At 41.9% G+C, this 25432-nt stretch overlaps 1 protein-coding gene across 9 annotated transcripts in view; it reads left to right on the top strand.

Annotated features, from left to right (window-relative positions):
• Positions 1 to 12236: 12236 nt before the first annotated feature.
• Positions 12237 to 25432, top strand: part of PIP5K1B (phosphatidylinositol-4-phosphate 5-kinase type 1 beta) — a 114987-nt gene continuing 101791 nt past the window's right edge. The window contains exons 1-2 of one of the 9 annotated variants that reach the window (XM_040542303.1): positions 12255 to 12339; positions 14931 to 15147. The gene's annotated coding sequence lies outside the window, so the exon portion shown is untranslated. Of the gene's footprint in view, positions 12340 to 12609; positions 12893 to 14930; positions 15148 to 25432 lie in introns of those variants that run through there. The other 8 variants (XM_040542306.1, XM_040542304.1, XM_040542307.1 and 5 more) reach the window with 8 other exon arrangements.

Below are 25432 nucleotides of genomic sequence, written 5' to 3'. Positions count from 1 at the left end.
ACAATCACTGTGAAAGTGAAATAACTTCTAACAAGGTCAAAACAACAATCTAAAGCACTTAAGCCATTGCTTACTTCAGCAATTGCTTTTGAAACACAAGTGCTCATTAATAAAACTTTATGACAGTACTCTGACTCTGGGTATTGTTTTTCAGTTAATGGTAAAGTTTATTTATGGTAAGGTTTTATTGAATTATTTTGCTAAAGGACTACCATAAAAATATTTAAGGAATGATTGTGTTTAATCATATAAACTTCCTAAACATGTTTCTTGGGGGATACTAACTGGTTAAATATTTACTACCTAGCTTCATATTAGCAAGAATTACAGGTACTTTGTGATAATGAATATAGTTTCTATAACTTACCTTTAACCTTTTCATTTGTCATGGGAATGAACATCATCCTAGTGACAGCAGACATGAAGTCAGCAGGGCAACGAGGTCAGTGTTATCTTGAGAAATATAAATTTAAATTATAATTTGGAATAGTCTGAGAATATTTAAAAAAAAACAACTTGGTGTTCTGAAGTACACTGTAGTAAGTTTGTAGACCACAGTCAAGACTAAATTCCTGTTGCCTTTGTCACTAAAGAGCTGAGAGTAAAATACCTCATCCCTTCCCTGATATACCCAACTTAGTACTAAATGGTTGGTAACGTAAGGGTAACTTATAAATGTGGAATTTGAATTTATAGTAACACTGAAATAAAAGCATTAAGTGAACTTATATAACTTTGTTGGAAAAAAAAAAAAAGAAAAAAAAAAAGTGAGAGAGACAGATAAACAGACAGAAAGACAGAGAAGAAAAAGCTCCAATGCAAAAAGCAATACTGAAGAACCTAACATAATGTTAAGCACATCCCCAAAGGTTAAATGATGAGTTTGTATTCACTGATCCATTTGAATAAACACAGAGCATAAGGGTGATTGTATAGCCAAAACAAAAAATTTGGTGAGATCTTGGTATACACACACTACTATAGATTTAGCATTCCTATATATGGAAGGCTGCAGCTGTTCAGCTTCAGATCATGACCCTTCAAGTAACATATCATGGCAGGGGCTCTTTGCCTTTGGGAAGAACAGGCATGCTGCACCGCTGCCACTTGAGCAGCTGTCTGTGCAAGGAATTCCTCTGTTTGCACGAATTCCTGCTTTCACACAGTGCCTGGCATTTAGCAGCCAGGATTTTTAAGACATGTTGTAAGTCTTATGTTAGGTGGAAGTTGGTGAGCTCTACTTAATAGTAAGAGTAATGAGTATGTTGGCTTCTGATTGTTAGTATCAGTTAAATGAGAAAGTGAAATACTGACAGGAAGTGTTTCTAAGTGCAACATTTAAAGAAGGGAGTCATTATGAACAAATCCCTGGCTAGCTCTCATTTTACTGTTGATTCTAGCTCCACCCAGAAAACCAACAAGGTTTATGAAGTTTTAGTAAAATAAATATACTTGCACACCTTTAACTAGAGAAAAGAATGTCTGTGTTCTGAAGAGGAATAGGCAAAAGCTGAGGGAAACCACAATACCTAGCTTTGAGAGACTGTATTTCCCCAAACTAAAACAAAACCTGATATATTTACTGTTAAAAATACCCTACAAGGACAACATGAGGAGAATAAAGGAATCAGTTGAAAAAAATAATGAAAAGCAATAATGAAACAAAAAACAAACAAACAAACAAAAAAACATTAAGAACAGGAAGAAAAAAAAAAGAATGAAAATGGAATTCATCACAAAAACTGAAATACTAACGAATAATACAGGAATAAAATAATAATAATAATAATAATAATAATAATAATAATAACACAATTATATACATTTTCCAGGGTTTTCTGTACACCTCTGAAAGTATTTCTAATAAAAATTAAGTGTCCAGGGCTGTGTATGTGTGAGTAGGATTGCGGTTTTGCTTCAAAGACTTCCATTTGCAGCAACCACAAAGATTAATCTGTTTTCTGTTTCATAAAAGCAGTTTCATTTAAAAGAGAAACTTCAAGAGTCTGTAGGCATAAGTGATGCCTAATGTTGAGAAGTTCAATATTATTTCACTGAACACAGGTCATATATTCACTGTGGTTTATCCAAGCAAGTGGTTGGAGAGTGTACCCCTCTGATGTATGAGAAGGGTGAACTAGTAATGACAGACCTGGAGAAGGCTGAGGTACTCAAAAACTTTTTGCCTCAGTCTTCACTGACAGTAGGGCTTCCCAAATCCTTCATTTCCCTGAACCCATATATGGATGCTGAGGGAGCAAAGTCCCTTACACTGTAAGTGAAGAGGTGGTTCGAGACCACCTTATGAAATTAAACAAACACAAGTTTATGGGGCCTGATGACATGCATCCCAGGGTCCTGAAGTAATTGGGTGATGTAGTTGCCAAGACTCTCTCCATCATATTTGAAAAGTTCTGGCAGTCAAGCAAAGTTCCTGGTGACTGGAAAAAGGGAAAAATCACTCCCATTTTTAAAAAGGGTAGAAAGGAGGACCCAGGGGACTACAGATCAGTGAGCCTCACCTCTGTGCTTGGCAAGATCATGGAAAAGATCTGGAAGAAATTTTGCTGCACATGCAAGACAAAGAGGTGATCCAAGACAGCCAGCATAGCTTCACCAAGCTAAAACATGCCTGACCAATCTGGTGGCTTTCTACAGTGGAGTGACTGTATCAGTTGACAAAGGAAGACCGACCGATGACATCTACCTGGATTTCTGCAAGACCTTTGACATGGTCCTACATGACATCCTGGTCTCCAGGTTGGGAGTTGGCTTGAAGGCCACACCCAGAGAGTGGTAGTCAATGGCTCTATGTCCAAGTGGAGGCCAGTGACAAGTGGTGTCCCTCAGGGTCTCTCCTGGGACGGGTACTGTTTGATATCTTTAGTAATGACACACACAGTGGGATCCAGCGCACCCTCAGCAAAGTTGCAAATGACACCAAGCTGAGTGGTGCAGTTGATACCAAAGAAGGATGAGATGCCATCCAAAGGGACCTGGACAAGCTTGAGAAGTAGGCCCTAATGAGGTTCAACAAGTCCAAGTGCAAGGTGCTGCACCTGAGTCAGGGCAATCCCGGACATGAGTACAGGCATGGAGAAGAACTCACTGACAGCAGCCCTGCGGAGAAGGACTTGGGGGTTCTGGTGGACAAAAAGCTGGACATAAGCCAGCAGTGCACACTTGCAGCCCAGAAGGCCAACTGTGTCCTGGGCTGCATCAACAGAGGAGTGGCCGGTAGGTCAAGGGGGGGAATTGGCCACCTCTACTCTGCCCTTGTGAGGCCTCACTTGGTGTACTGTGTCCAGGTCTGGAGCCCCCAGCACAAGAAGTGTGTTGATCTGTTAGAGCAGCTCCAGTGTTGTTCAACTTGTTCATCAGTGACGTGGATGATGTAACAGAGTGCACCCCCAGCAAGTTTGCTGACGACACAAAGATGGGAGGAGTGGCTGATACCCCAGAGGGCTGTGCTGCCATTCAGATGCACCTCGACCGGCTGGAGGGTTGGGCGAAGAGGAACCTCATGAAGTTCAACAAGGGTAAGTGCAGGGTCCTGCACCTGAGCAGGAATAACCACAAGCACCAGAACAGGCTGAGGGTTGCCTGCATGAGGGCAGCTCTGCAGAGAGAGATCTGGTGGACAGCAGGCTGACCATGAGCCAGCAATGTGCCCTTGTGGCCAAGAAGGCCAATGGTATCCTGGGGTGCATTCAGAAGAGTGTTGCCAGCAGGTCAAGGGAGGTGATCCTCCCCCTCTACTCAGTCCTGGTGAGGCCATTCCTGGAGTATTGTGTCCAGTTCTGGGCTCCCCAGTACAAGAGGGGCATGAAGCTCCAGGAGCGAGTTCAGAGGAGGGCTACTAAAATGATTAGAGGACTGGAGCACCTGTTGTACAAGGACAGGCTGAAAGAACTGGGCCCATTTAGCCTGGAAAAGAGAAGATTGAAGGGAGACCTCATTAATGTATATAAATATCTGAGCAGAGGGTGTCAAGAGGATGGAGCTGGTCTCTTTTCAGTTGTACCCAGTGACAGGACGAGAGGCAACAGGCACAAACTGAAGCACAGGAGGTTCTGGCTGAATATGAGGGGGCACTTCTTTACTGAGGGTGGCAGAGCACTGGCACAGGTTGCCCAGAGAGGTTGTGGAGTCTTCTTCACTGGAGACACTCAAAACCCACCTGGATGCCATCCTGCGCAATGTGCTCTAGGTGAGCCTGCTTGGCAGGGGGGGTGGACTAGATGATGTTTAGAGGTCCCTTCCTACCTCAGCCATTCTGTGATTCTGTGATTCAGAGGAGGGCCACAAAGTTGATCAAGGGGCTGGAGCACCTCTCCTATAAAGAAATGCTGAGAGAGCTGGGGTTGTTCAGCCTACAGAAGAAAAGGCTCCAGGGTGACCTAGTCATGACCTTTCAGTGCTTAAATGGGACTTATAAAAAAGATGGAGAGCGACTCTCTGCTCAATCAGATAATGACAGGATAAGCAGGAATGGTTTTAAACTAAGAGAGGGGAGATTTAGATTAGAGATTAGAAGGAAATTCTTCACTCAGAGGGTGATGAGGCACTGGAACAGGTTGCCCAGAGAGGTTGTGGATACCCCAACTCTGGAAGTGTTCAAGATTGGGTTAGATAAGGCCCTGAGCAATATGATATAGTGGGTGGCTCCCCTGCCTATGGCAGAGGGGTTGGAACTAGTTGATCTTTGAGGTCCCTTCCAACCGAAGCCATTCTATGATGCTATGATTCTGTGATAAACCAGGATCTTTGCTGAGATAACGTCTGGAATTTAAGTGTACTTCTCTCCTTTCCTGTCCACTTTTGACTTCAGTCCAAATAGAAAAGGCTATCTTTAAAGTCATTCACAGACATAAATTCTAGAAAATTTAGGCTTTTGCAACATAATCCTCTCCAGCCCAGTAGCAAAGTCTTGGTGGATCTTGATTGTGCAAGATTATTAATATTAATAAATCTCAAGTATTTGATCATAATGACAACTGTATTCCTCAGGGACAGCTATAAACAGTTTGAAACATTCCTGCAAACCCATGCATGGGGATTCATCTTATCTCCATGAGAATCCCACACCAAGTTTGAGGGGCTGTATAAACAGACCAGAAGTCAACTGTACAGAAAAGTTTACTAATCGTACATCAGAATGAAGCAGAAAATGGTCTTTTCATTGCTACCAGCCACTTTGTTAGGAAAGAATTTCTGGGGTAAAATAACCTTGCCCTGTGGTAGCATGGGTATCTCAACTCTCAGGGGGCTGAGGCTGTATGTTTACTTAATAGGAAATAATGAGTAGAAAGGTGAAGAACTTACCAAAAAAAAAAAAAAAAAAAAAAACAACAAAAAAGTTACTTACTATAACCAAGCCAACTGTAAGTAAGAGAGCTCTTATTTTAGTTCTGTGTAGGTTAAGAAAGCTAGACACCTCATGCATACATATAGGTGAAAGAAAGATTTTCTGTTCTGTTACAGATTTATTTTAAATGACTGTCTCTTACTGCCCTGGTTTCTATTTACTCCTAATCAAGTAACACACATAAAATGCACAGCTTTTCTTTTAATGCATAAAGAAAAACCCAATGAAAATTGGAAAGCACATGCGCTAACAAGAATATGAGCCTATTATGTTTTTTCTCTCCTTACTCTGCAATAAATGTAAGAGATGCTGGTTCCTTAAGACCCAGGTGTTTTTAGGTCAAAGGTGTCAGCTCTTACAGACATGCAGACCTATTCCCTATAAAGCTTTCCTGTTTCTTCAGGAAAGAAGAAACCCACTCTTCAAAGTCATCTACTTGTAAAAATACCTCTTCAGTTCTAGGTAGCAAAGAGAAGAAATGAAGTCATGACTGTAATAAACACCCAAGAAGGGAAAACAGGTTGGAAACTTTCTCCACATCTCCATGCAATCATAAAACAACTACTTGGTTTTGGTGTCAACGTTGGACCTGAGTCATACCTGAATACTGATATACAGTGATAAATAACACAGAGAAGCTCAGCACAGATGTTGAGGCAGAAATGACGCCATTATCTATAGTAAAATAGTCGACTAAAGATACATTTTTATCTTAGCATAATCCTATATAGCAGTGTTTTCAGGAGGTATCCCAGCCAGAAGTATGTGAAAAGTTAGCAGTTATGTCATACGTGCAACTCAGGAACTCAGGAACACAGATGAATAATCAACAGCTCATTGATGACCTCTACTCAAAGACATCTTTTCTTCAGCACAATGTCTCATTACCTTTGACCATGTTCTGTTCAGACATCAAGATCCGAATGCAGAGAGTTATCTGAGGGACACAGCCCTTGTAAAAACCTTTGAAGGATCACGACAGATGTGTTTCTCTGCAATTAAAAGTATTCCAGGTACCCTGTTTCACTGAGTGGAGTCACAAGAAGATTCAGACACTCTGGCAGAAATTCTCCTGAATATGTTGGATTTTGAGGGTGGATGAGAAGAAGGAACACTGAACATCTTACAAGCTTGTTTTGTGTGTTTCTGCTTTTGTTTGTTCTGTTATGCTTATTATTTCGTTCTTGTGTGTGTGTGTTTCTGTCTCTCTGTCTGTGTGTGACTGGAGACAATTACTAATACTTTTTTTAGCATTTTCCACTAATAGAAAATTCACAGTATTGCTTGCTTACTCATGTCAGGTTTAGAAGAAGCTCGTTAAGTATACAGAACATTTGCTTGATTGCTCACGCATAGACTAATGCAGCACTTTGTTCAGTGTTACAAAATCACAGTCTGCCTGATTATCACCATTTGGAGACAGTGCTGGAAGACATTGCTCTTGTAACCCTAGCTGTGTAAGTATGTTAGTATGGCCCTTTGTCTGGGCTAATAAAGTTGCTAATGTGACTCTATCATATCTGGTGCCAGAGTTTGCTTTAGTATATTTGCATAGCACTGCACTGTGTCATATAGGTCATAGGAGCTAGCCTTAGCAGAAGAAAAGTATTTACCAGCATTTGCTTTTCCATATGATTGTATGATAGTATAATAGAAAGAGAAATATGTTGGAACTCTGTTCCTGTGCAATTATAAATTATAAAAGAATGTGAATGGAAAAAATGCATGGGCTAGATTTTTACCTCCATCCAGTACAGAAGGCGTCTCAGAGTTCAGAGCTCCTATTTAGTTCTAAGCCATGATTTCTTGACCTGCTACTAGCTACTCATGATCCGCACTTTCAAAGGATTTCTGAAGTGTGTTCATGTAAAACTTGAATGTAACTGTTTGCACATGCAAATCCAGATGCAGTTTCTTGTTTTGAAACATTAAGGTATCACCCCAACACATGAGTAAGGCACTTCTGAAAATACTTAGAAACTGAATTTTCTCCTCCCCACTGATACATGTGAGCACAGCTCTACACCCATGTGCATAGCACCTCAAGATCAAGAGTTTATCAGCTAAATAGCACCAGAAACAGAAAATGCACTGCACTTTGTGGCTGAAGTCCTTGACACCAATTCTGAACATATTTTTCTCTAAAGTTGAGATACCCTTTAAAGCAAAAAGCATAAAACTGCATTGAAAAATGTAAGAACAAATAGTTCATTATCACAGAGAGCAGAATCCCAAGCATGAGAGCAGGCATCTCTCAATGTGGAAGATGGCACATGGGCATTAGCTTTCCCTTATAGACGATCTTTTTCAGCCAGTCAAAATAAACAGACATTTATACTCTGCCATCAGAGACACCTGAGGCATGCACTCACACCAGAGTATACTTAGATTCTGTATCTCAAAGAGAAGATATAGATCTATAAAGGAGAAAGCCACAGAGAACAGTAGGAGTCAGCAGGGTGCACGGTACAGGCTAGTACCTGCATTTTCATTTGTTCTGTGTAACTCCTGCTTTGTTAGAATATAAAGGTGCAAACTTATAATAGTTTGTGTTCAAATTAATTTTTCATTTGTCAGGTTGCTTCACACATGAAGTAGGATTTTTATAACCCATAACATAGACTATTGTAAATTAATGAATGTGTTATTAGTGAACACATGAAATCTTTATTAATGCAATCTCAGTTTGAATCTGCAGGATCTTTAAAAGGTTGAATTCAAATAATCCTTTCACCAAAAATCACATCTATTCATTAATTTCAGTGTTATTTTTAAAAGCATGAAACTAGAAGACTAGTGAATAAAAGAGCTCAGACATTTACTCTAGTATTTTATTAATTTATTCCCCTTCACTGAAGATTTTATTCAGTTTGCATCTATATTCCCTGTACAGTAAAATCCACATAAAAAGAAAATACTGTTTTGGATTTTCTCCATGACTCTTCTTCCGAGGGATTCAAGCACTTGAGACACATTTTCTGAACTTGGGAAACAGAATCAATGTCACCTGGTTTTTGACAGCTAGGAGAGCTCTGTTTTCAAGTGCGCATGTGGCAAAATGATATTTAATCAATGAATGCCAGGACTTTGAATGTTTTCTGTTTGGCAGTGCTTGCATTTTAAATCACACAGATGCTTCTCCCCCTTTCACTTTTTAGAAAGTTCTTACAACCTCTTTTCTCTTATACACATTTTCCCCTATGGACTTGGCCTAGAGTATATGATTGTCTTCAAAAGTAGTAAACAATGGCCAACACTCAGACTGGAAGTCCTGTCTACATGTTGTCAACACCATATACACATGGTCTTCAGCCTCATAGTTAGACCAAAGAAACCCAGCTTGTAGCAGAATGGCTCACTAACAAGGACAAAGGTAAGGATATGCAGATGGCTAAGAGGAGAGAGTCTTAGATGAAGAATCCCCCCCCAAAAAATGAATTTATTTGTAAACTTGTCTGGATTGCAGAAAGTGATTCAAGCAGGAGTTAGTTTCCTATAGCATTAGATCCATAAAAGTGTACTTGTTCTATTCAGAATAATAGTTTCAATGGTACAAATATCAGTGGTTTCTTCTAAGGAAGGCATCAAGATGACTGATTTGCCAACCTGTAGACAGATGCTGTCTGAATTACAGTGGCTCACATAAATACCTGTATGGGGAACTCTCATTTCTAGAGCACAGCTGAGTGCTTAGTTCTGCTCAGTTATCTCAGTTGTTCCTTTGGCATCAAAACAATTAGGAAAACAAGCAATTAGTTCTTAGCTACCAAAGACTTCTGCTCTTCTGAAGGCAAGTCATAAGCAAACTAGGTAATTCCTACTGAACAAGGTCTGCTTTTGTAAACGTATTCAGGGACCTCTTATAAGGCCTTCTCTCCAGCTGTTTCCAGTGAACAGAAATTCAGGCTTAATGCTGACACCCCGATATGCCAGAGCTCACGTCTCCTTGACAGTGTATAAGTATGTAAGAAGTTATTGACATCTGAAGTTACTGGACAGAATGGAGGAAACACCTTTGAATGCTTAGACAAATAAAAGAGATTGATAAATTTCAATTTCCTGGAAAGTGCATACTTAATGAGCATGCTTAGTGTTATTTTAATATATAGTCCTTGCAATTATTTTCATAAACTGATCAGATCAGTACAATTGGAAAACAGTGTTGTTTTCTTTAAATGTAACCTTTGCAGAATCTTCAAAGACATAGCAGGAGAGAAACATGGTAGAGGGAAGAAAATTGCTTATTTTAATAAAGAGAAGAAATAGATGTCTTTGTAGTTCTATACATTTCTAGGAGAAGGACAAAAAAAAAAAAAAAAAAGGCTTTTCCAAATTAACATATCATGGAATTGTCAGTCTTGAAGCACTTTGAGTTTTAACCCTCATATAGATCACAATCTGGAGGAAAGCTTTTGATGCAAAAGATTTTATTACCCATTGCTTCTCAGAAGGGCCCAAGCTGTCCATTACTACATTCTCAGATTTCTAGGCATCCTTTCTTAGTTTCTTTTTTCTGAATGTTGAGGAGAGCAAAATCTTCCTCTCTGTGACTTTTCTTCAAGAATTAGTCTACAGTTACTGGGTATGGAATGCCAAAAGGAACTTACAAGTGAAGTTACTAACGTGGGCCTAAAAAAATATCTGTGCATGGTGCTTGTCTGAAGGAGTCTGAGCCATCAATGTGAGTTTATGCTGGATCATCACTCTGCCACAGTACTTTTGATCTAGAACTATGAATCTTAAAAGTGACTTTAGCATGTTGTCAATATATGTCTTCAGTCATCCATTTACAAAACCAAATAATGGTATTTCTCTCATCTCAGGTATTTTGTGGAAGAAGTAAACAAACTGTGACTGTCTTTAATATTTCAAAGCCGTAAGTCCTCTACATAAATATCACCATCAATCCCATCCGAGTGTGATTGTATGATTAAGAAAAATGTTCTGGACTACCAAGTATGGTTGCAGATTTTCTGCAGTTACCTAGCTAGTTCACATAAGGTAAGCAGCATAATGTTGCATATAATGTAAGCACAGAATTCGGTGCAGGGCAATATGCTGAAATTAGAACTGAAGACCGTTGGATCGTAAGGAGCTCTCTACTACCACAGCTGGTGGCAACCCATACCAGGCTGATTTTCATATACCTGTGCAGAATACTACACTCAGACCCCAGGGCACTTAGCCACCACCCTGGCAGTGTGAGGAGAAGAACATGGTCATTGAGATTCATAACTTGTCATTCACTGATGGTCTTCTTACATAATATAACACCGTGACTGGGTGTACACAAGGACGGAGAAAAACATTCAGGTACCTCTTTGGTTCAGCCCCAAGCAGTAAGAAGGAAGAAAGTCCCTCCTACGTTAGGATGCCTTCTTGCATGAAGAGGAGTTAGTTCTGTCTGCTTTTTTTCTTGGGCTTGGGTCTTGTTGTTTCCTGTTCTCCACACATAACCAGTGTCACTGCTGTATGCAGTCCACCTTAAAGACCAGACGGAAATTTTGAGAGGCCCTGACTGTATTGGATTATTCACCCTTAATCTTCCAAACACTCATATCACCACAAGCTAGTCAAGTGCTGCAGATTTTGCATACATTAAGAAAGTGTCATTCACTCCGAAAGCGCAGAGCTGAGCCAGATGGCACATCTGACTGCAGTGTCTATGAGCCACTGTGCTACTTGTGTGAAAAGTAGAAAATGAAGCATCAGGGAATGAGACTACCAGAAACCTCTCTTGCTGCTCTTACTTAGAGAAGCCATTGTCATTGAAATGGTGTGACTATTGGATGTTGGTTTGAGTAAACATACAAGGTAATTGTTCTGTTATCATTCATTATAAATACCGTAGCAGATAAAAACCAGAGTGAAGTAAGAATCATGAGCAAAATGGAAGTAGCACCTTGAAATGCTGTGATTTTTTCTTCAATGTGCACACATACAATAGTTCCTTCTGCAGTTGGAATTCAACGCGCATGAGTCAGCCTATCCGATATCAGTAATTACAGCTATAAATGCACAGCTATTACGCATTCAGCTTGTGTAGCTTGGGAGTAGTCTACTCTACCAGGAATGGAAAGGTCCTAAGCAGATGCTAAGGCTTTGTCACCATCCTTGACCGGTAAGCAGGAAAGCCAGCCACCAGAGATGCTTCCCTGAAAGCAGCAGTGTTAAGGCCATGGTCATCCCAATACCCTGTTGATTCTGTGTTCATTCTCCCAGCTTCCTTTTCTCATTCTTTCATCTACACTGATTAAACACGATCTACACATTTACAGCCTTCCTGACCATCCTCCTCACTTATGCCGCTGTCAGGCCTGCAAAACATGAACGAGGCAAGTACGTGATGCCATAGGGATTAACAACCAGGACTTCTATCACCCCGTAGGATGACTTTCCAGGGACTTTTCTCATGTGGTCTCACTCGGGGTGTACAGGCTCCTTGGTGGCCTGCCCTAAAGCAGTGTTGGGTGCGAGGCAGAACTCCAGGACAGGCAAGTGGCCGGAGAACGACGGCAGGACCGCGAGCACTGGTGAACCCACCAGCCTTTCACCCCAGGCTGAGAGGCTTGGCCCCAGATGGCAGGCCGGCCTGCAGAAGCGTTGTGCCTGCAGCCTGCAGCAAGACATCCCCCTCCCTCACCCCTCACCTCAGCCCTCCGGCATGGAGGTGCCACGCAGCCCTGCCGGGCCCCTCATAGCCGATGCCCCAGACCACCCCACATCTCCCCACACCGCCCCACGGCCCCTCCTGCAGCCAGGGCTCGAGGGGCGTCCGGGGAGGGCGCTCCGCCCGCCCTCGGGGCGCCGGGCGAGCAGCAGGCGGCCCCTCCGTGCCTCCCCGGCCCCCGGCGGCGGAGCGGGCGGGAGGAGCCGGCCCGCGGGCGGGGCCGGGGCCTGTGCCGGTGCCCGTTGCCGGTGCCGTTGCCGTGCCCGCCACCCGCCGCCGCGCACCCGCACCGGAGCTGGAGGTGAGGGCGCTGCGGGAGGCTCGGGGACGGCCGGGCTGGGGCTGGGGCTGGGGCTGGGGCTGGGGCTGGGGCTGGGGCTGGGCGCGGGAGGCGGGCGCCTTCCCCTTCCCCTTCCCCTTCCCCTTCCCCTTCCCTTCCTCCCCTGCTCGCCCCGACCCCCGCGGCGCACAGGGGCGCCTGCTTTTTATTTATTTATTTATTTATTTATTTATTTAGATCGTCCCTCTCCTTTCGTTTTCATTTGCTGAAACTGCTCAGCCCCGGCTGTGCCTCTGTGGCACCGCCGAGCGCGGCCGCGGTGCTGAGGCGGGCCCCGGCCCGCAGCGAGCGCCCCCCGTTAGCGGGGCGCGGGTCCCACCCGGCGGGGTCCCGCCCGGCTCGGTGCGGGTGCGGCGGGCACCGCTCAGCCGGGGCCGGGCTGCGCCGCGATGGTCGGGGCTGTTCACGTGCCTTGAGCCCTGCCGGCAGCCGCGGAGGGAGCCCTCGGCGTGTGCGGGTGGACCGAGACCTTCCCGAGATGCTGGCAGCCCGACAGCAGAGAGCTGTTTAAATGGTAAACTTACCTTTTAGCACCATGAGGTTGGCTTTCCTCTGATGGCAGTGCTTCCAGTACCCTGCCTAGGTGATCGTGTGTTTTTCCCTCCTCTTCAGTGCTGCTGCTTTAAAACTGAGCTGCTGGTTGGTACATGCTGTTGCTTTAGGAAAACTCTGTGCAGTGCTGTGTTGGCTCTCCCAGAGGAAATGTAAATATACTTGTTTCATGTTGCTCCTGAAAGGATACCGCTTGAGGTGAGGGAACAGTTCTTCTGGTTTGATAGAGAATTATGTATTTATGTAAATGTTTTGAGCCGGCATTTGGGTGATGTGAGGTAGAGGAGGGCTTGGAACAAAAGAGAAAATACAGAAACTCTTCTCAAGTTGAACCTTATGTAAGGAGCATTGGCAGTTTGGGAGTTAGCGAATGTAAATGGTAGCACCCACATTTTCTAAGTCCCAGTGTAAATTTATAGGTTGTTTTTCCGATGGTTATGATAGAGGTGCTTTGTAATAAAGCTTGTTAAATGGTCTCTCAAAGTTCTTTGATCTTCAAAGCAGAGAATACATGGTCTGATGAATGCATGGTATAGTTGCTGCTCTGAATCTTCCAGCACTTTAAAAGAAAATAAATAGCTTTTAACTTCTCTTCCTCCACTGAGATAGTTTCTCGCATTCTTAATGTACTCTTTTGCCTTGTAGCTATCTCAGAATTGATGATGAAAAAATTGAGCACAAATATTCAAATCTATTTTGTTTCTAAAATTCAGTTATCAGAAGATAATTAATATATCTTGGAAAAAATGAAGTGTGCATACAAAAATGTTCCTTTCCCCTCTTCTTATTCAACACGTTTAATCTCTCTTTCCTGGATTCTTCCCCTCCCCCAGTTAGATAAAGCATGGAGTGGAAAATCATGTTCTAAGTTTAGGAATTGATCCTTAAGCTGTTAAAAACAGTGGGGTGTTTCTTTCACTGACTTCAGTTGGTGCTAGTTTAGGGCACCAACTGTTCGTAATCTTAATTATGTAGTCAGGTCTTCCTGGTATTGGGAGAACCAAACAACAGCATTTAAGAATAAGCATATGCTTACACGGTTTGCTGTAAAGTGTTTGTATGTTTATGGAGCGGTATTGATTATTTTTCTTTATTTTTTCCTACCAAGCCTGGAGGTAGCTAAGGAAATTTTTTGTGCTTTGACACCAGCAGAATGGGATAGAAACTGTAAAAGTACTTTCTTTGCAGTTTGCATAATGTGGTCCATATATTGTTGAGAAAGCGCTTATTGATTCTTGCAGCTTCATGTATACAGCATGTGCTCTGTGTGTTTACAGTCCCTGTAACCAAGGCATGTCAAGTGCCTTGGCATTCTCAGAAGGTACAGGACAGAAGCTGGCAACAGCCTTTCCTTAGGCCAGGGGCAGCTGCTCGTTAGGGGCTGCCTCCCCTTCTTCCCCCAACTCTTCTGCTGGGTTTTGAGGGGAGATGAGAGCTGGTGCAGTTTCTGTGCAGTTTTCAGCATCCTGCAGGACATGGTGTTGGGCTAAGTGTTACTGATGGCGTTTCTCTTCTTGCAGAATGTGTACTGGTTGTTGCTGCAATGTGAGCCTTTGGTTACTGCTGGTGGTTGCATGGTGCTGTAGTTGAAATTTATATACGGCAGAAGCTAAAGTGCAAACTTCACAGATCAGGACAAATGAAATGTGCACTTAGAAGCATACAGATGGGCAATTTGGTAGATGTTGTGATATTCAAAGCCCCTGATAGCTTAGAACTGAGTAGCAGGGTCAGCATGAGTTAAATGCAATGAAATGCTGCTCTAAATCGTAGAGTCATTGAAATATCCTGAGTTGGAAGGGACCCACAGGGATCGCTGACAGTGCTAGGCAGGGATTGGGAAGAGGGCTCCTCGTACCTTCCCTGCCATCTGGTCTAAGTTATAGATCAGGCCATTCGTCATCCTCTAGGTGTCATTTGTGTTTGAATCCCTCTTGTAATATACTTGCTTGTTGTGGGCCTGCGCCACTGATACTCTGAATTTTATTTTCCCTAAATAGATGAAGTGTCCGATGTGTCATCGCAGATTCCTGCTGTGGTTATGAGGTCATGCATCTTGTCTTATTCTTCACGTTCGTACAGTTCAGAAAGAGCTTTTACTGCTTCTTTGGGGAAAGAAACTTCAAGTCCTCCTACAGGGAGCTGGAAACCCTATCTTTTATCTTCCTTCTTCATTCTTCAGTTGTGAACTAAAAAACTATATCATCCTGTTGCAAGGTACAATGTCTACCATTTTTACTGTTATCTCCTCCTTGCTGTAAAACTGTTTTATTTGTGATCAGCAAAGTAGGGGGAAGTTGAAGATGTTGCGTATGCCTTCTGTATTTTCCCCGTTGTCCAGACATGCATTTTTTTTTTAATTTTGAAACATTAGATTTTTTACAATTAAAGGTAATGGTAAGCTAGCGTTAGTTTTTTTTTCAGTGTGACATGGCTATGATCTATATCATAGTCAAGAAGGAAGTTATTTGTAAAACTGACTGCGTGGTGCTGTGTGCATGCACAGACAGGGCAGTTCTGTCAAGTAAAGCAAGTGCCGGATGATGGCCATTTTATTAACTGCTCATTTTTATTGTTAGTTCTGTCTTCAGTATTCATGTGTTGTCTGACTGCATACCATGAATCCAGCCCCACTGTGTTTGGCACCCTTTGTTTTTGATGTCCTCTCTGTTACTGCAGTACTTGAAATTCTGTAGACAGAATTGGTAGTGATACACTGTTTAAAGTGTCTCTTTGGGGCTGAGGAATATCTTTATTATAAGCACAGAGGCTGAAATGCTGAGCCCCCGTGTTCAACCAGTGCTGTGTAAGAAGTGTGTGTCTGCAGATCACATCCCAGTTCAATAAGAAGATTTCTGTCCTCTCTTAGTGGTGACCACTTCACTGTTCATAATAAAACTCATCCCGTGAAAAAAGTCCTGGGGATCCAGACTTTGGTTCCACTTGACTGATTTTGTCACTGTACAGAATTACTGAGTTGCAGGTTTCCTGCACTTGAAACTATAATTTAGAAGGCCTAACTTAGTGTCCTTTGATGGAAGTTCAGAATATGATCACAATTATATTAAGTATAATGGATGCAAATACACAGATGGTTTGATTACACAAATAGGTAAAAAATTGAATACCATTCAGCAATAGAAATATTGCTGTAATTTACAAAATCAATTGTTAAATCTTGTTTACATCTCCCAAAACATGGCCATGTCATTTGAACTGGAGGAAACTGCTAGCATTTAAGTTTATAGTTTGATGAGCAGTAATGGGATGTTGCCTTCAGCACTAGAGCTGACATAAAATACTACAGCTGTTATGGCAGTTTGCCACTTTTTTGGCTGTGGTTGCACAACTGTTGGTGAGGCTTTGTGATAATATCAGGTCACTGAGCTGATCTGAGTGAAGAATAATTGCAGGAACAAAAGAAGTTGGTGTGGAGGAAAGCTGTTTCTCAGCTAGCTCTTTCAGTGGTGCAGTTTGCTGGTATGGCCACTTGCAGGGTTGCACTACGAACTGGGGTGTGTGCAAACAGCAGTGGGGACGTGATAGAGATGTGGAATTAACAGGTAGAGACCTTTCAGCTTCTTTAGCTCTTGAGAAAACTGCATGTGAGGTTGCTGTCAGCCCTCCTGTAACCCAGTCAAGAGAAGGCAATGTGCTTGGTTGCAGCAGCTGCTGCCCACACTGGGTGCCCAGCCTGCATCACGGTCCGGGTCTCGCTTTGTGCACCTGCTGGGGCTTTCTCTGCCAGCAGCTGTACCGTAGCAAAGGCCTTGGGCAGAGCTGTGTCTGCAGGGGAGTGGACGGGCTGGATTCTCCTGGGCCGCTGTGTGCACAGAACTTCCCGTCCCTCTCTATCTGGGAAAGTCATTTGCTTATTTCTCCTGCCGAGTTTGTTTTCACGAGAAGTTCTTGGCCGGGGTACCCGTGTGAGTCAGCTGAATGCCAGCTAAATGACAGCCTAATTGTAGCAGGGGTGTGCCTATCGCTCCTCGGGTCTCAGCCTAGCTAGCCCTGGCAGCTGGGGGAGCAGGGTGGTGCTGAGGGTGCTGAGCTGGTGGGGGTACCTGCCCAGTACTGGGGCTGGGGCCCTGCGCTAGGCTCTGGCCTCTGCTGCTTTGCTGCTGCTGCTTTGCTGCTGCTGACTGTTTTTCCAGTGCTGGAGTAACAGTCCCATAACTCATGAAGTCTCCTGCCATTAGCCACACGGACCGCGAGAGTGGTCCTCTTGGCTTCATTACAAACTGCTGTTTTTTCCCCATATCTAAAGTTGGTGGTTTGGGTTTTTTTAGGTAATGAATAGGATTAACTGCATGTCTCAAACTGTGGTGTGCTAATTACTGCTGACTTTTAAGGCAACAGTAGGGTCACAGGCTGCATGTCAAATGGTTTTATTTTTTTTTTAGCTCACTAAAAGTTTTTGCTGGTATCTAAGTGATTTGGAGCACGGTTTGCAATCTGTTGGTTTACAACATTTGGGAAATGGGTTTTCATTGTTTGCTTTTTTTTTTTTTTTTTTTTTTCTCTCCAGCAAACTCAGTTGTTGTTAAACTATCCTAAGCATTCAAGACCCAGAGAAATGTGGGGGCAGCCAGCTTCTTGTTTGGATAACTTAAAAATCCCATGCAGCCACCACTACTGCCAATCTCCAAATAGAAGATTAATGAAGATATTTGAGGGGTTGTCAATATGAGAATTTTCATGTTTATGTACCTTCCCTAATCCAAGCTGTAAATGTGTAGGGTTTTAAAAGGGAATTTAGAATTTTGTGCTTTCTAGTATGGCTTTATACAAAAATCTTCAGAGGATGATTGAATTAAGTAGAAAGATTGTAGGATTCTGTGAATTTGTACATTGAAAGGTTCTGCAGATGTTCTTTTCCTTTGTACCTAATTAGAGTTCTGTCTTGTTTTTGATGTGTCATGCATCAGGTGTTTTTGCCTGAGAGCGATGTAATCTTTGTATGAGACCATGCCCAGGTTTATAGCACGTCAGTTTGTGCTATGTAGCTTGTTGGTGCTTCCTCCTCAGTAGAGGCGTGCGGGTTCAGTGGTATGCACTTTATCTGCCGGTATTTGGCAACAGAAAGACAGTGATGTTTTTAAACTTCTGTGAAAGGACCAAAACAATCTCAGGTAAGAACACTGAATTTTATTGTCAGTGTTTTGTTATTGGAGCTAAGTTTTTTTGGATCACTTTATTATTTAAAGTTACTTCAGTATTAGTTCTGGCATTCAGAACTCGAGTCAGAAATGGGTCAAGTGTGTCATGGACTTTAGGCTTCAGTGAGACCTTACTTGTTCTAATGGCTCACAGATTCGAGAGGGCTGGTGTCCTGGTTTGTTTGAATATTTTTTGCTGAATAATCCTAAAAAATTGTCGCTAAGGCAATAAATAATCCTATTCAGTGAATCATCAGGGAAGCTTTTTTCCCCTAGGGTGTCTGCTTCCCATATTAGAAGAGATTTGGAAATTTATTTTTGCAGCTGTTGGAGAGGTTTCCATGCAGTGTAGTCTTTCTGGCTCATGACTGAAGTTAAGGATGACTGCACCTTACCGTCTTCATAGTACAAAGCATAACCAGCAGATCTACACCCGTGGGTACTCCTAACGACCTTCTCTGCTTTGTGGTATATTTTATGTGAGTCTGTTCAGAGAGAAGACGGGTTGGTTCTGATTTGTGGGGTGTGGGGGTCTCCTACAGAGTCCAACCAGCTCTGCAGAGATAAAATGGTACTTCTGTGGCACTGAGGGTGTTGTTTGTGCTCTGGGTGAGTAGTCTGGAAAGAAAATGGAGTGCGACTTACCTTGCATTGAGGAGCACGCCTTTAGGTCAAACTTGGGCACCCAGGTTCTGCCAGGGCTATTGTCTCTCCTTGGTTTTAACTCATGTGAAAGTCAGTATGGTTAATTGTGTAAGGTACATTGTGGTACATGAGGACAGGCACACACAGAAACCTTTGAGGGACTGGTACTTTTGCCCTTTATTCCCCACTCAACTTTGCATTCAGAGTGGTAGTGGAAGATCCTGGGAGGGCAGAGAGACACCCATGAAGTTCAGTCACTCTGTTCAACACGGAAACAAAGAAGTATTATGAAGAGGTTTTTGGCTAGGAAACAGAAAACCCTTTCATGGGTGTCCACAGCTTCTGGTTTTGTTTTTAATACAAACATGATGATGTAACAGGTCATCTTATTAAATAATGATACTTGTACATTTTATGTTACTGGGTTTTGTTTACACTGTAAAGCCTTTGCCAGCTATTCATAGATTGCTACAGTAGGACACTGAATTATTAGCAAATGATATTGCTACATATTTCTGAGTAGCAATAGAAATCTGAGTTGAAACCTTACTTTGCTTCAGGGCTTTGTACATCTTCATACAAGAAATAGTTGGACTCATCCAGGACTGTGGATGAGTACGGATTGCTCTCTTTCAGGATAGCTTTTTCTCAGGTTGTTGTACTTCTGCTGAAATGTGTGGTGGTCATCTCTTACAGAGATGTGGTGCTGCTGGGACTACTTCAGTCATGTCAAGGCAGAAGAACACAGAAAATATTGTTGCTGGGTGTGCAGATAATGGAATTCAACTATGAAATAATAAAAATACCCCAAATGAAAACACAAATGCCTGTGTAACTTTGATACCTTTTAAAATTCTGTTGTAATTAGATAAAGCAGTGAAGTTAGCTGAAGCTTTACTGATAATTTTTACCAAAAATTAAACTAATTTTACAAAAAGCTTACCAAAACTTTCAGACCTCTTCAATAAAATAATTCGTACTAATTCAGCAGAACCTCTTAAATAGAAATATAAATAGTAAATCGTTTTTGTTTCATTTATGTAGGAATACCTGTTAAAATGTTCATTATGAAGTTCACTTTTTATTTATTTATTAATTCAAACGTGGAGTTTCAAAGCTGGGACTTAAAGAACAAGTAGTTTGTAGCTATAAATATTTAGGTTAAGATGGTTCATGTGTTGTTTCACATCTGAAATGTACTCTTAAGGATGCTTTATTCAAACTCTTATGCCTCAGTGTTTGTAAAAGGAAACTCCAACAGTCGGAGAAGCGTCCTACTTGTTAGCTCAAAATGTTAATTAAGTCTTGGAGCACTGTAAACTGTCATCTATTCCGAGTCCCAAGCGCTCTGCCTGGAATTATGTAGAACACAGGCGACTAATTTTGAGCTGTGGAGCAACATTTTAATTGTTTGCATATGTTAAAGAGCAGATTTAGCATACTGTAGTGTTCTCATGCAAAAGAGCCAAGAAACATACCAGTACTTAACTAGGCTGGATGTTTTGTAAGGCTGTCCCATGCCTTTATTTAGGGTTTACAAGATCGCTTCTGCTCCTTTCGGTTACAGTAGTGCTAGAGAGCATAACAATTCTTGTTGTGTGTTGGTGAGTACCTATATATTACTTTTGTCATGTACTTTGTATACACTTACACTGGAGCCTGAAATGTTTCTGCAGACAGACAGACCCCACCTAGCATCGTCTACCTTATTTGACTGTTTGTAGCAGATGAGCAAAACCTGAGGTTTTGAGTAGTGAATGAATACTTTGAGTCATGTGCGGCCTATATAGCCTGCAATGAAAGCAGTGTTGTCCTCATTAATGTCTCCTTACCTCGGCTAACTAGGTTATTATTAAGTGAGCACAAGCCCTTCTGTTGTGCTTGAATTGACTAAGAGCTAGTATGCAAAGCTTCAGTGTAAAAGCTTTGACTTTCAAACCACTCTTCTGAGTTACTGGTTCTTGGTATTGGTTCTTGAAGAGCTGGCATCCAAAACATCAGTGTAAAAAAAGGAGCATTTCAAACAACTCTTCACAGGTACTGGTTCTTCATGCTGCAGCTCAAATTGGGATTATTGTCTTCTGTTAGCAGCTGAACTGATCAATTACTTTCATCTTCCCAATAGCAATCCAGTAGGTCAGTGTTCCATTGCTAATTAGCACTCTCACTTTTTCCCTTTTCTGTATATTTTTTTTTGGGGGGGGGGAGGCACTAATGTGCACTTATCTTGCTCTTAATTTTAAGAGATACTGTGCTTGCCTTAGAAAGGCTGAATGTGTTGCCACATAACTTTAGCTTGCAAAACTAAGAGAGGCAGTCGTTACCTTGAAGTTTTCAGAGTGAACATTAATGGTATTTTCTAACAGTGTGAGGCATTAGCAATCTGGTTTAGAAAGAAGGAGTCATGGTCTGCTCTGTCTTTAAGGACTTCAATTTGTAGAATTAGCTGCATTTCTCTGGGATCTGAACTCTGTTGTACTAAAGTTCAAACAGCATTGCATGGTTCGCATCTCCGAGTTTATTTTGACAAGTCTTCTCAATGTTTGGCTCTACCCAGCTCCTTTCTGCTTCATGTGCTTTATGTTGGGCGGTGACAGGAACTCTAAAGGGTGGAAAATGTATCTGAAGATCGATACGCCAACCTCTTCTTAGAGAGCAATACCCTGTTTGCCTTCGTTTCTCCAGAAGAAAAGTTGTGTAAGGATCCCTACAGCGGCTGTGTGCCACAGAACTCATCTTTGAACCTGCTCAAGAAACATCACCATAGTTTAAGCACATTTATGATTAGACTGTGGCTTCAGTGCAGCCCCTAAGCAGTTGTGCATCATCAGTGCCCAACCTTATGTTTTTGTTGCTAGAATTTATTTATCTGTGATTTAAGAATGAGAATTTGCAAACAGCTGCTTGACCTTACCTGGAGGTCAATCATTAACTGGTAGGTAGTCGCGAACATCTGTACAATTACTAAGTGCAGTCACCTTTAGCACTTGCCTTGACTCCTCCCAGGTGGTGTGCGCACATTACAGAGACTGCCTGTTGCTCAGGAGCGCCCTTTGCATCTCACCACTTCAGTCACAGCTCCAGCTTGGTATGAAGGGACCATTTGTGAACACAGGGTGTTGAAATCTAAACCAGGCCTTTCCATGGCGTCACGCTGTTCCCGTTGCCTCACGGCCATCTCATCCCTCGCTCTCCCCGTGGCACAGGCAGGTACTGGGGAGGTGGGATGTGAGTCTGCACGTTTCTGCTAGCAAGCCCTTGCTAGGTGCATGCCCTGTGGGGAATGGAGCTCCCACCCAGACACAGCTTTTCCGCATGTGTCGGCGTGTCTCCTGTGTAGGCGGTGGCCATAGCTGAGCATTGTGACCATGACTGGGCATTGTGACCAGTGTAGCACCGTGGGCAACTGCGTTCCGGGAGCCACTGGTGGAGGTGAGACACCAGCCCCGTCTTGATGCTCATGTGTGGCAGCAGGGGAACGTGTGTCGGGGTATGTCACATGTTACCATAAAGGACTGGTGCACCTGCCTGATCCCCAGCTGATTTGGGTCTGTGTTTGGCTTGGAATTGCGTTGTCGAAGTCACCCACGTTTGGAGGACTGGGATCTCTTTGGTCACGATGTGGTATTACTGTGTAACAAAGTGTGGCTTCGCATATTTCATTCTTCTAAGGTTTGTGTTTGAGTAATTAAAAGTTCAGTTTGAAAAAAATGGCTAATGAACAGATATCTTTTTATTAAATAAAGGCATTTACTGAGAACTGTAGGGATAATACAAACTTCTGTATTAATTGTATACTGGAAGCAAAATTGCTTAACTTCATTATTTTGAATAATAACTTATATTGCCAGGTCATATTCCAGCCTTGATTGTATATGGGCCTTTCAAAAGGGAGATATTGCAGACTAATCTGTTTTTATTCTTTTTTTCCTACCCTGAGGCACACTACTCAAAATAAAACAGCATAGTGGTTTATTTCAGAAATACAAACCACAGCAATTATGATAAAATCTCTTTAAATCTGTTTCTCATGCATGACACTGTACTAGCTCTTACTTGAGTTGATTCTTGCCTATTTATGGCTGCATCCCTGTGCCAGACTGACTTGATCGGAGATGTCAACCAGAGACAATAACATCAAACAGTTCATAAGACTTGTCAAAACTCAGAGGGATTTCCCCTTGGTTGTGTGGGACTCCGGGAAGAGCCTGAATTTAATATTGGGGTGTTCCATTTATTTTAATTGAACATTAACTGCTCTATTCGTATGTTGTACATTCAGATTTTATAGAACTTTGATTTAAAAGTAATTTATGTAACTAAAATAAGATCTGAAATTCCCTCAAATCATTTACTCTATATGTCCATGTGGGCTTATTTGCTTTGATGTCCAGTCTTTTTTAATCCATCTTTTTAATGTCCAGTTTAATGTGCATTGTCGGGATAGCATCATTAGCTATAACAAACATGAAAGCATACATGCACATTCTCTGTCCAGAATAGTTAAACTGTAGCTGAAGATGCCAGTAGCACTTTCATCTGCTTTCAACTGAAGCTAGAGGTGTAATAACAGACCATGGTGGGAAACCATTCATGAGTTGATTTTTTTTGTCAGAAAGTGATATTAGCAGAATACATTAGCTCTGGTTTGGTATACCTGCAAATGATGGTAAAGGACATGATGGGAATACCATCTTTCTTTCCTTGAATTGAAGGAGTGTGCCTCAAAAATTGAGTTAAAAGCAAAAGATGCCTTAGGATACTTTTTTGGCTGCTATTGAGCAACGTCTTGATTTTTACACAGACCTTAATAACAGAGTTTAACTTGAAACTGTCATGACAGGGACAGGAGTTTTCTTTTGGAATTCTGTCTTTTTTGTTGAAAGGTGAACATTTTTCTCAGTGTTCACAACATTGAAGTACTGCGGTAAAGCATCACAAACTATATAAAAACTACTAGAAATATAAATGTTTTTATGAAGTATTTTGAGGGATGTTAAGTAAGTAGGAATAGTGAAAACTGATACCTAATTCTTCCACTTGCAATGAAGTCTAGGCAAATTATCGATGAAAGGGAAGAACCTCTGATATGAATTCAATAATTGGATTAAAACTTTCTTGCAGTAGCAAAAATGTCTGTGTTTCCTTGCAGTGCTTTTTTAGTATTATTTATCTTATGTTTTTATGCAGAATACATTTGAAACAGTGGGGACTATTGTATTTAGAGGCAAGAAAGCTGAAAAGGTTGGGAGCAAACAATTTTGAATTTAGGTGTTTTGCATTTCTGCTAACTAAAACAAGAGGCAGTTGTTGACGTAGGAAGAAGGAGGATCAGAGTTGTTCTGTGGGACCTCAGAAGTTTTCAGTATAAATATTAATTCTGTGAATTTGTTGCTTCCACCTATCAGCTGTAGATGATATTTACAAAGTGTTTTGCAAACTGAGAAATACTGTGTAAAAGTGTGCATCTGCAAAGTAAGGATGGTATTATGGTGATGATAATGTAGTGGAAGTGGGATTTGCAGGAGCACCCCAAGACATGGAAGGGAGAGAAATCTAATTCTTTGATGTTTTTCTTATAACTTCTATTAGGTCTGCTGGATACAGTGTTTTGGCCATAAATATATATGAAGTTTACAAACACAAATTTTATAGAGCACACCTCATGCAACTTTGCATTTTATTAAAGAATTAAAGCTAGTTGGTACATGGGAACGAGCAGTTGAGCAAGCTGCAATGGTTCTTGTAACCTCTGTTTGTGTAGGTTTATTCTATAAGGCACTGAGTGTAAAAGCATTTCATAAAGCTCATTAACATGGCCTAGCCTTAATCAAAAATAAGTTTTCACTTACTGTTTAAAGCCTGTGCTTATATTGTGAAGTTCAACTCTGTACTCCGCATGATGAGCTACAGTTTAAAGCCTGGGATATGAGAAGAAAACCAGGGCTCACCCCTTGGGACCTGTTTCTTAGAGTAGAAATGAAGGGTGCAAGGGTTCACCCCTTTACTTGAGAGACTCTTAAGGACTAAACAACAACAGTTGTAAGAGATCTACTTTTAAGGGCTAACTGAAAAAAAGAAGAAATAAATACAGCATTCTGAACATAGGAAAGGGTACCATCTTATGGTGAGGGCTTCTGTCTGTCTGTCTGCATGGCTGTTCCAGTGAGCTTGAGGTTGTAAGTGGGGTGGGTGCTCAGTGGTATCTGTCTGTGTGCATGGTAGGCAAATGCTGGCTGTGCATCTGCTTCTGCTGTAGCTTCTGTGGCAAACTCCTGCAGCATGGTGTTAAATTTGTTGCTGTGAAACACCTGTGCTATCTAATGGACCTTGTCAATGTATTTCATGCCGTATATTCTATTAGGTGACTTGTTATTTGTCCCCATAAAGTAATATGTTATATTCTAATGTGTCTGTGTTCTATTGACCCATGTGGTCTGAGAATCATACTTGGCAATTACCGAATAATTAGACAAGCCAGCAGTGGGTTGGGAGCTTGTAAGGTCATTCTTGGTCCTTCCATCTGTTCGTTTACATTATGTTCAAGAGCATAGGGCTCTCTGCATTGAAAATAGATACTGCTACTAGATGTAGGGGGAAAAAAGGTAACTCCATTTGTTGCAATTTTAACTTTGTCATGCTAGCTGTTAGCAAATAACATAGAGGGGTGATGACAGTAGTAAAAGCCAACTTGCAAG

The sequence above is a fragment of the Cygnus olor genome, chromosome Z, assembly GCF_009769625.2.
Source record: "Cygnus olor isolate bCygOlo1 chromosome Z, bCygOlo1.pri.v2, whole genome shotgun sequence".
NCBI lineage: Eukaryota > Metazoa > Chordata > Aves > Anseriformes > Anatidae > Cygnus > Cygnus olor.
The sequence above is the reverse complement of the archived record's forward strand: the minus strand, read 5'-3'. Positions and strand labels throughout refer to the sequence as shown.